Source organism: Chiloscyllium plagiosum, chromosome 32 (genome assembly GCF_004010195.1).
Source record: "Chiloscyllium plagiosum isolate BGI_BamShark_2017 chromosome 32, ASM401019v2, whole genome shotgun sequence".
Lineage (NCBI taxonomy): Eukaryota > Metazoa > Chordata > Chondrichthyes > Orectolobiformes > Hemiscylliidae > Chiloscyllium > Chiloscyllium plagiosum.
Window position 1 is genome coordinate 27,087,709 of NC_057741.1, and position 11,765 is coordinate 27,099,473.

The following is an 11,765-nucleotide window of genomic DNA, read 5'->3' on the forward strand; positions in this document are numbered from 1 at the left end:
ACCTGCACAGAAACCTACTTCTTGAGGGCAACTAAGGACAAGCAATAAATGTTGGCCAGTTGGCGATGTCCATATCAAAGGAGAGAATGAAAAGAGATGCCTCAAATTCATACTGTGAGACAACTGAAGAAAAAAAAATGGGAAAATGAGATGAACAAAAAGGCAGTGGTTAACTGATGTCAGTCGTGGGCATTAAGATACACTGATTTGTAAGAGGAATAGAGTGGTGGGAAAGCCAAGAGTTTGACAACTTTGAGATTCTGAGACAGAATAGGTGGAAGTAGGAAATAGAACATTGAGTTTTAATTTCACTGTGAGGATATGTGGGAATGGTAGTGATAATTATAAGAAGGGACAGGACAGGAAAGTTCAGAGAGGTGTTGGGACTTTTGAGTTCTCAATCCAAAGGTAGGCTTGACCCATGCCCCAGGAACTCCAACACAGTTAGGGCAAGGGGGTACCTCTTGGATCCACTTCAGCTGGAACAAAGATTGAACCCAATAGCTAGCACCATTCTGGTCATTGAGTCAACTGATCCAACCAATATCTGAGGAGTCTGGGGCAACATATACTTTTACATGTATTTTGTAGCATGGAGCTATGGATAGTGATGGCGGAGGCTCCAATTTCTTTGTATCACATTGGCGACTAGATATATCTCCTGTGGTTATCTCCTGCCATTGGCATGTTTTCAAAGGACTTTCAAATTAATTCTCAATCTGTTTTCCCCCTTTATGAATGCACCTTCCTTAGCCATCAAGTCCTGAAGTGAGACTTGATCTTAAACCTTCTGTCTGAGAAACTGGGACCAACCATTGGACCACAAGACCTCCTGTTTTTCTGAATTATTATTCGTTCATGCATTTTGGTGTTACTGACCAGACCAGCACTTATTGCCCATCTCTAATTGCCCTGAGAAGGGATTGGTGAGCTGCCTTCTTGAACCGACACAGTCCTTGAGGTGTAAGAGCACCCATCCTAGAAACAGTACAAACATTTATAAAGTGAAGAGAGTTAAAGAACAAATTGGACCAAGACAAAGGTGAGAGGATTTCTTAGAAGTGTTGAGGATTTTCTTGTATCCAGACCTATAAAAATGGGAGAAATACTTTCCTGCAACATGGGAGAAGGGTCCAAGTCACATGCATTAAGACATTATAGATCATTGAGGAAGTAATTAAGTCTTTGACATAAAAGAAGAAATCAAGCCTCTTCCAGAAAAGATGCACAGTGTCCTCTTGGATATTAAAGGAGATTGTAGGGCTGAGAACATCGGTAGATGAAGAAAGTCTGAAAGTAGAGTAATCAAATATAAAACATAATAGCTGCTATTTGGGAGCATATAGAAATTTCATGAAGATTATGGTCAATGGCGAGACTAGATAAACTAACAGCTGGGAGCAAATTACACACCCATGAAGAGAGTGTTGAGAAAGCATCACATAATGAGTGTGTATAGTGTCAGACCCTATCAATTGTTTTGAGATACTGAGTATTTAATTGTTAGTCACCTAATTTGTCTTTGTGCAGAGTCGTAACAAATTATTGCTCAGGTAAACAGATTGCTTTGAGTCTGATCCTATTGATTATTGATTAGGTCAGAACTTACAAGAAGTTATATAATTGCAGAATTTGTAGAAAGTTATTTAACTTTAGAAAATCATTCATGCAACTGTTTAAGGGTCAGCCTCTTTTCCCAATACCACCTCAGTGCTGTATGTTTGGATATATTTGCAAGTCCGTGAACTTGTTTGATGTTATGATCTGCTTTTGGAAATATCTCCAAAATTTTAGTCCTCTGCTCTGTTTCTTGAGTGTTAATTTCCTCTTGTAGTTTGGCCACATTCTGCTGCAGATGCTGTAATTGAATTGGCATTTTCCACTAAGCTGTGTGGATGAATACTGATTGGAATGTCACTTGGGTTTTTTCCTATTTCCAGCATGTTTAGATTCAATATGCAACGACAATCTGTCCTTTAATATAATGTGCTTCCTTCTGACATTCAGTGTGATTGAATTTATCAGTGTGGGATACTATTCAACTTGATTGTTGTTCTTTATTGATGAGTAGCATTATTAAAGGAGCTGTATCCTGGGGCAGTGGGTATGATATTATGTGCTGCAGCAAAAATTAATTGGATTAATGTTGAAGAATTTAATAGGGATTGAGCATTATTTATTTGTTCTCAGAATGTGTGCGGGGCCATATTTATTGCCTCCTGATAGTCAGTTCCTTTTTAAAAATAAATTCTGTCACATGATGTGGGCTTCATTGGCTGGTTGTTACCCATGCTAAATTGCCCTCGGGAAAGTGGTGATGAGGATATTGGGTGGAAATGCAATGTGGGAAATCTTACAGGACCTGAATGACGTAGGGTAAAGGGAGCGATGTGGCAGAATCATGTGAGAAGTCCAGCGAGATCTTTCCTGATGTTGGAAACAACTCATTGCAATATTTAGTTAAGATATTGGCATCAAGGTGAAATTCTCACTCGGCAGCAGCGAGCTGCCTAGTAAGGGGGATTACTGCTTGTTAACAACTTTATTAACTGCGCGTTTCACCTCCTTCATTTGCAGCTTCCTACTCTGTTACCTGCCGTGAGCAAACTAGACGATTGGAATTCTCCACATGGAAATCAGAGCAGGTACCAGCAACTTCAGCTCACTGCTTGCTCTGAATGACTTCCATGTTGGTCATAGGCACCAACGTCTCAGAGAATGCTCCATGGACATCAGTCATGCTGACTCCATGTCCACAGACATTGGTAACAGACATGTCCCAGCCTCAAAACCACTCATAGTTCATTGCTGATCCACTTAAAGGACATTTCTACACTTCAATGCTGCATCGCGAGGCAAATGGCAACTCTCATTGTGAAGCTGCAGCAAGGACACTATGCTCAGGAACACACACTCAGCTCATGAACTGCACTAGATTGCATCTTCAGGCTGTTCACTAGCTTTCCTAATGCTCACTCACTCTGAGACTATCTCACAGCATCCCTTGACTTGCCTTCTTGCATCTTGCAAAAGATACCAGGCTCACACAACTGCTGTATCAATATGTTATTTAGCACAGACAAAAGCCTGGAAGCTGTCAGCAGTCATCACAAGGGTGAGATCCTTCAGTCAGTGGTTCCTGCACAGTGAGTCAAAGATAGTCTCCGATACCAGTCAGAGTCAGAGTCATAGAGATGTACAGCACAGAAACAGACCCTTCGGTCCAACTCGTCCATGCAGATATCCTAAATTAATCTAGTCCTATTTGCCAGCACTTGGCCCATTTCCCTCTAAACCCTTCTTATTTATACATCAGTCCACTTGCCTTTTAAACTTTGTAATTATACCAACCTCCACTACTTCGTCTGGCAGTCGAGATGTATCAGACACTGTCAGCTGCTGAGGGTGGTTAGAACATAGAACAGTACAGCACAGTACAGGCCTTTGATGTTGTGCTGACCTTTTATCCTACTGTAAGATCAGACTAACCTACATACCCTTCAATTTGCTATCATCCATATGCCTATCCAAGAGTCGCCCTTATGCATCTGACTCTACTACCACTGCTGGGAGTGTATTCCACACACCCACCACTCTCTGTGTAAAGAACCTACCTCTGACATCTCCCCTGAACCTTCTGCCAATCACTTTAAAATTATGCCCCCTTGTGGTAGCCATTTCTCCCTGGGAAAAGGTTTCTGACTATTCGCTCTAACTATGCCTCTCATCATCTTGTACACCTCTACACTTCTCACCTTTCTTCGCTCCAATGAGAAAAGCCCTAGCTCCCTCAACCTTTCTTTATAAGACATGCCCTCCAGTCCAGATAGTATCCTGGTAAATCTCCTTTGAACCCTGCCTAAAGCTTCCACATCCTGCCTATAATGAGGTGACCAGAACTGAATACAATATTCCAAGTGTGGTCTAACCTGGGCTTCATAGAGCTGCAGCATAGCCTCACAACTCTTAAATTGAATCCTCCTGCTAATGAAACCAACACACCATATGCCTTCTTAACACCCTATCACTTTGGGTGGTAACTTTGAGGGATCAATGGACATGGACCTCAAGATCCCACTGTTCCTCCGCACTGCCAAGAATCCTGCCTTTAACTCTGTATTCTATATTCAAATTGACCTTTCAAAATGAAAACTTCACACTTTTCCAGGTTGAACTCCGTCTGCCACTTGTCAGCCCAGTTCTGCATCCTGTCAATGTCCCATTGCAACCTACAACAGCCCTCAACACTATCCACCACTCCACCAACCTTCATGTCATCAGCAAACTTACTAACCCCAGCCTTCCACATACTCATCCAAGTCATTTATAAAAATCACAAAGAACAGAGGTCCCAGAACACATCCCTGTGGAACATCACTTGTCATGAAGCTCCAAGCTGAATACTTTTCATCTACTACCACCCTCTGTCTTCTATGAGCCAGCCAATTCTGTATCCAGATAGCCATCTTTCCCTGTATCCCATGCCTCCTTACTTTTTGAATGAGTCTACCGTGGGGAACCTTATCAAATGCCTTGCTCAAATCCAGGTACACCACATCCACTGCTCTAGCTTCATTAATGTGTTTTGTCACGTCCTCAAAGAATTCAGTAAGGCTTGTGAGGCATGACCTGCCTGTCACCAAGTCATGCTGACTATCTCTAAGTAAACAATGGTTTTTCAAGTAATCATAAATTCTGTTGCTCTGAATTCTCTCCAATAATTTGACTACCACAGACGTAAGACTGATTGGTCTGTAATTCCCAGGATTATCTCTATTCCCTTTCTTGAACAGGGCAGTAACATTTGCCACCCTCCAATCATCTGGCATTATTCCAGTGGACAGTGAGGATGCAAAGAATATCACCAAAGAAGCAGCAATCTCTTCCCTCATTTCCTGTAGAAAACTTGGGTACATCCCGTCTGGCCCAGGGAGTTATCTATCTTTATGTTTTTCAAAATTTTCAGCACATCTGCCTTCTTAACATCAACCTGTTTCATGCTGTCCTCACAAGCAACAAGGTCCCTCTCCATAGTGAAAACTGAAGCAAAGTATTCATTATGGGCCTCCCCCCCAACTCTAGGCTCAAGTTCCCTGCACTATTCCTGAACTGCCCTACCCTCATTCTGACCATCCTCTTGCTCCTCACATAAATATAGAATGCCTTAGGGTTTTCCTTAATCCTAACCTGCTAAAGGTATTTCCTGCCCCCTTCGAGCTCTCCTAATTCCATTCTTCAGTTCCTTCCTGGCTACCCTGTAACCCTCTAGTGCCCTGTTTGACCCTTGCCTCCTCAGCCTTAAGTAAGCTTCCCTCTTCCTCTTCACTAGATGTTCCACATCTCTTGTCACCCAATGTTCTTTCACCTACCATTCCTTGTTGCCTCCGTGGGACAAACCTATCCAGCACTATCAGCAAGTGCTTCCTAAACAACCTCCACATTTCTTTCATGCATTTTCCTGAGAACATCTGTTCCTAATGGGGTCAGGGTGTTCTCCATATAAGGGGCCAGGAGCTGATTGACAGGCAGCCTATCATCTGTTTTGATTCCTTCTGCCCTATTGTGGGATACTTTCCTACTGGAATGAGAGAGAGAGACAGGTATTATGGGAAATGAGAGTGGATGGAAGAGCTGTTGTTTTTGATGCCGGTGCGGAGGTGTCCCGAGTGAGTGAGTAGGCAGCGCTTAATGCAGATTTAATGCAGTTTGGTGTTTGGGTGGGTGACAGTGAGTGGGGAAGACATTGCAGACAATAGTGAGAGTTTTAGAGCATGAGCCCTTTTGGAAGGTGGATATGGTAGGATAGAGATAGAGTGAGCATGAAATATTGGAGAGAAGATGGTGGCACTGACATCGGTGGAATGGAGATGTTCATTAACCTTCTTCCTACAGTGCTGGCCATTCCTGCCGATGGCTGTGACAACACTGACCTCAGATCAGGCTGGCATGGTCTGCTGTTGTGGCCTCCACTGCTGGTCCTGTGGGAAGACGATATCCTGTGTCAGCAACTCTCCGTTCATCGGGTCTTTCAGAACCCTACCAGCAAAGTGGGGCACTAATCTCCTCTACCTATTGTGATGTATAGGGAAAATGTCAGGAACTGTGCAGGAGAGCTCCAGACTAACAGTGCTTGTTCAGGGGCATAATAGGCTTTTAAAGGTGGTGTGGGCTTAAGGGATGCTGCTGTTTTGGCAGATGTCAGGTGAGTGTAGTGGTGCTCTGGGAATGGCATGTGTTAAGGGAGAGTGGAAATCAATCAGAGGGATGTGGCAGGTAATTAATGAGGCAAGTCTGGTAAGATTGGACAAGAAAACTTGCTAGGCCTCACAGTGAAAATCTCTCCAAAATACTTGACACAACTTGATCTCAGCAAATAAAACGTAAGATTCAGCCCACGGGTATCTATTTTTATCTACTTATAGTCTCGTGTAGCCGATCTTTTGGTAAAAGGAAAGACTTCAATTTATGTAATGCCTTTCACGACCACTGAATTTTTCAAAGGACACTACAGCCACAAAAGTATTTTTGAAGTGGAATCACTCTTGCAATCGAGAAAACATAGCTGTCAATGTGAGCCCATGGCAAAGTTCCACAAACCTCAATGTGTTGAAAACCACATGCAGAGGAACCTCGATTATCTGATGTTTGATTAACTGAACTTCGGATCATCTGAACAAGATTGCAAGGTCACGATGCTTGGCTAACTATGTTATCCAGCATCGATTATCCGGAATTCGATTAACCAAAAGAAATACTCCCCACCCATATCCTTCGGATAATCGAGTTTCCTCTATAATCTGTTTTTGTGATGGTGATTAAGGCATAAACTTTGGCTGGGAAACTCGGGATGACTCCCTGCACTTCTTCAGAACAGTAGCATGAGATCTTTCAACTTGACTTGAGACCAAAAGCCAGTACGTCCAAGAATACTACATCTCTCAATAATGTATTGGAAAGCCAGTATGAACTCTGTGCTCAGGTGACTTCAACCAACAACCTTCTCGATCAGAGAGAAATTCTAACTTATCCAAGGCTGATACAGCAGATCATTGAAACGACAGTACACAAGGTCAAGATGCCTTTTTGACTTTGTCCTGAGGCAAACTTATTGAAAGGTATAAAATTCTTGGGCAAGTTTCAAAGGATAAAAGTGGAAAGGATGTTTGGCCTTTGGGAGGTACTGTGGCTAAAGGGAATTATCTCAGAGTAAGGTGTCATCGATTTAGCATAGAGAAGAGGAGGAATTGTGTTCTCTCACCATGTAGTGAATCTGTGGAATTCTATACTGCAGAGGGCTGCCATTAAATGTATTCAAGGCTGAGCTATGCAGATTTTTAATCAGAAAATGAATGAACGGTTCTTGGGAAAGGACTGGCAAGTGGATTTAAGGATTATCAAATCAGCCATGACCTCATTGAATGCTGGAATGGATTTGATGGACTGAATGGCCTACTTCTGCTCCTATAAGCATTCTCACCAATTTGAAGTGCAAATGTGTCCAAGATTCCTTAGTCCAAGATGGCATCACCGGCATGGTAGGGAGTATTAGGGCTCCTGAACCTGAACGCTCCAGGCTGCCTGCATCCTCTCCTCTCACTTGCTCCTTTTCCGTCTTGTTCTTTCACTTTCCTTTCATCTTCTGCCATCATGTGGAAGCTGGCATGGTGTTGGAGGCTTGTTAGCAGCAATGGTGATGGTGCCCAGACTGAGGATGCCTGGTTTGGGTAGGCCTGGAGCCTGGACTCGGAGACTTGGTGGAATAGTGACTGCAGCAGAGCTTGGTGACTGGAGCAGTTCTGCAGTTGGCCCATAGCGGGGATTCGATTGGCCGTCGGCTGCAGTGGATCTCGATGTTTGGCGGGTCATTATCAGCCGTGGAGCTTGGTGCCTGGAGAGGGGCTGCATCCTTTTGTGCAGTGTAAAGTTGAGTTCAGCGTGGACTGGAAGTGAGACCCAGCATGGTCTGGAGGTGAGGCCCAGTGCGGACTGGAGGTGAGGCCTGGCGCAGACTGGAGGTAAGGCTCGGTGTGGACTGGAGGCAAGGTCTGGTGCAGAATTGAGGCGACACCTGGTGCAGACTGGAGGCGTGGCCCAGCGCGGCATGGAGGTGAGACCTGGCCTAAATTGGAGGTGAGACCTGGTGTGGATTGGAGGCAAGGCCTGGCGTGGATTTGAGGCAAGGCCTGGCATAGACTGGAGGCGAGACCTGACGCAGACTGGAGGTGAGGCCTGGCGCAGACTGGAGATGAGGCCTGGCATGGACTGGAGGCAAAGCCTGGCACGGACTGGAGGCGAGACCTGGCGCAGACTGGAGGTGAGGCCAGGCGCAGACTGGAGGCGAGGCCTGGTGCGGACTGGAGGTGAGGCCTGGTGTGGATTTGAGGCAAGGCCTGGCATAGACTGGAGGTGAGGCCTGGTGCAGACTGGAGGCGAGGCATGGCACGGACTGAAGGTGAAGCCTGGTGTGGATTCGAGGCAAGGCCTGGCATAGACTGGAGGCAAGGCCTGGCGTGGATTAGAGGCAAGGCCTGGCATGGACTGGAGGCAGGACCTGGCGGAGACTGGAAGTGAGGTTTAGCACAGACTGGAGATGAGGCCTGGCATGGACTGGAGGCGTGACCTGGCACAGTCTGCTTGAAGGACTGTAATGCTGAACTTTTTATCTCTTTATTTTTCCAATTCGTTTCTAAGAATCTGTACCTTTGTACCTGAGATGGTGATGTAAGTGGCGACTTTGTAAACTTTTCAGTGCACTGATATGAGTTTAAGTGACAATAAATCTAACTCTAATTCTAAAAATAATGTGACCTGAACTATGTGAAACTGTTCCTGAGTTCATGTTTCCTGTTGTGAATTATGCTAGTCCAGCAACGTCTGGCCCAGTAAAGAGAATTCTGCAGTTATTTGTCAATATCAGATAAAACAACCCTTTGAAGGCCACAATGCCAGTTGCTTCAAGTGGCAGTCTGGGTTGGTCTGCTAAAAATCTAGTATCTATGACATCTAGAAATTCCAAAGCCTTTAGCTGCTGTACAGAGGATATCTCAGTGTAGTGTGATATTTTTCACAGATGTGAATAGCCCAAAATTAATTTGTGTTATAGGCATGTGAAATATGAATAGGAGTCACATTTTACGTTATTACTAATGGAATAGTCCATTGTATGCCTGGTGCTGTAGAAAAAGGATAAAATGAAATAAATATTTTGACTTTTCGACTTACGTGCTGAGAATGTATCATATGTTACTGGTTGTGAAAATGCTTCATCCATGGATTATGTATTTGGAGCAAAGGACTCACTGGTTTACCTCAAGTGTTTTCACTTGTGCCTGCAAAAAATATAATCAGAATTAATGAGAACTAATGCAGATGCTAAACATTTAGATGCTTGTTCTCGACTAAATTTATGTGCATTTTTAATACTTAAATGTCATAAATTATTGATGTGCGCCAGAAAAAGAAGTATAGATGTTTTCATATTATGAAAAGAAATGTTACAAGATTTGTTTGGAACATTCATTCTGGAACCTTTGACAACAAGTGTTGTAAAACCATTGCAGTAATCTCCTGAGAGGCTAACACCTACCTGAATGCTACATTCATCAAACAAAGTTAGCTGTAACATAAAGCTTGATCATGAAACAATGCAGGCCTGGACTTTTTGCTTCTGGGTTTGGAAGCACAGAGTCAGGAAAATTCTTGGCTCCACAAGTCTGACTCAGCATGCTGCATCCAGGCTAACCCATGCTGCCTTCTAATCATCTTTCATGGTTCCTTACAACCGCCATGCTAACCTATGATCCCCTACCCAAATCCATGGCTCCTTGTAGCTCCTATGCTAAATTAATGGCAACCAATGCTGCCCATGACTCAACACACCACTCTTTGTCTCTAAGCCCTTGATAACAGCTCAGCTTATATCCATCATGGGCAGACCTCAGGATCCATGCTGAGATCAAGAAAATAAAGTTCTAAGTAACTATTAATTTATTCATTGTATTAAAAAAACTCAGCAATAAAATCCATTCACTGCATTTTGCTACCTCCATTCATTTAATCTATCATCAGACAGCACAGCGCAGCGGCTCAGTGGTTAGTACTGCTGCCTCACAGCGTCAGGGGCCTGTGTTTGATTCCAGTTTCAGGTGAAAGCCTGTATCTGTGTGGGTTTCCTACGGGTGCTCCAGCTTCCTCCCACAGTTCAAAGATGTGCAGGTCAGGAGAATTGGCCATGCTAAATTGCCCATAGTGTTAGATGCATTAGTTAGAGGGAAATGAGTCTGGGTGGGTTACTCTTCAGAGGGTTGGTGTTGACTTGTTGGGCCGAAGGGCCTGTTTCCACACTGCAGGGAATCTCATTTTTAAAAAGCAAGCATTTGTATTAATGGCTCTACAAAAATTATTTTATAAGCATTTAAAGAGTATCAAACAAACTGTGAACTGTTGGGCACTGTACTGAGATAACAACAGTTCATGAAATCAGTCGTGCAGCACAAATCTTAATATGACAGCCCTCAGGCTTATGTCAACAGATGGAGTTGAAATAACTGCACCGTCACTAAGTCACTTATTTATACATGAACAGTCCTTGTCTATAGTAGTACCTCATACAGAGTCAGGAACCAGAGTGTGAGTATTTCTGACACTCACCCTTTCTATCCGTCAGCTAGGGCTCCCTGATTGGACCAGATTAACACCCCCTGTCAGGGAACACATTCTATGAGGTCGAGCTGGCTGACCTTGTTCCAATCACTACAAAGTGAAGTAACAAGTACTGATTTTTGTTTTACACTGCAGCTGTTTTTTTCAAAGTTTTACCGGCCAGGCTGTTTAAATGCTTCAGCATTCCTGATGAAGGGCTAATACCCGAAATGTCGATACTCCTCCTCCTTGGATCCTGCTGTGCTTTTGCAGCACCACACTCGACTTAAATGCTTCAGCACCTTGACATATTCTTTGATAATTCCCTTCCTAGTTTCCTTGATATTAATAGGAAAAGTTTAGAAGGATATGGGCCAAATGCTGGCCAGTAGGACTAGATTTATTTAGGATATCTGATCAGCATGGATGAGTTGGACCGAAGGGTCTATTTCCGTGCTATATGACTCTATGATTCTATGACACTTTCCTTGACAACCCTAATGACAATTCCTTTGACAGCTTGACAGTTCTAACTGGTTTATCTATTTTTAATGTACATTCATGCCTGCCTTTAATAATTCCAAAGGGCATTCAACCTCTTACAAAAGAAATATCATGTATCCCAAAGGTTTCCTTATTTCTATCCAAAAGGGCACCTTTCCTCCCCAAAGTGGTATCCTACCTTCCCAAAGAATTCTGCAAACATAAGACTTTCTCCTGATATCCTGAATGTGCATAAGTCATGTTTTGAACACACAAGTGAAATGGGATCTAACTGAAGGCAGCCACACTGTGCAGTTACAACAATGAATTGTGGATGGGTAAACACACCAGATGGCCTCCTTCTTTAGAGACCGCAATTTCCCTTCCCACGTGGTTAAAGATGCCCTCCAACGCATCTCATCCACATCCCGCACCTCCGCCCTCAGACCCAACCCCACCAACCGCAACAAGGACAGAACGCCCCTGGTGCCCACCTTCCACCCTACCAACCTCCGCATAAACCAAATCATCCGCCGACATTCCCGCCACCTCCAAACAGACCCCACCACCAGGGATATATTTCCCTCCCCACCACTCTCCGCCTTCCGCAAAGACCGTTCCCTCCGTGACTACCTGGCCAG

At 43.9% G+C, this 11,765-nt stretch overlaps 1 long non-coding RNA gene across 1 annotated transcript in view; it reads right to left on the reverse strand.

The window, feature by feature from the left end:
• Window positions 1–1,238: 1,238 nt before the first annotated feature.
• Window positions 1,239–11,765, reverse strand: part of LOC122539288 — a 29,861-nt gene continuing 19,334 nt past the window's right edge. The window contains exons 2-3 of the long non-coding RNA XR_006309020.1: window positions 9,223–9,329; window positions 1,239–1,290 (exon numbers count right to left, since the gene is read on the reverse strand). This is a non-coding gene — a long non-coding RNA (uncharacterized LOC122539288). The remainder of the gene's footprint in view (window positions 1,291–9,222; window positions 9,330–11,765) is intronic.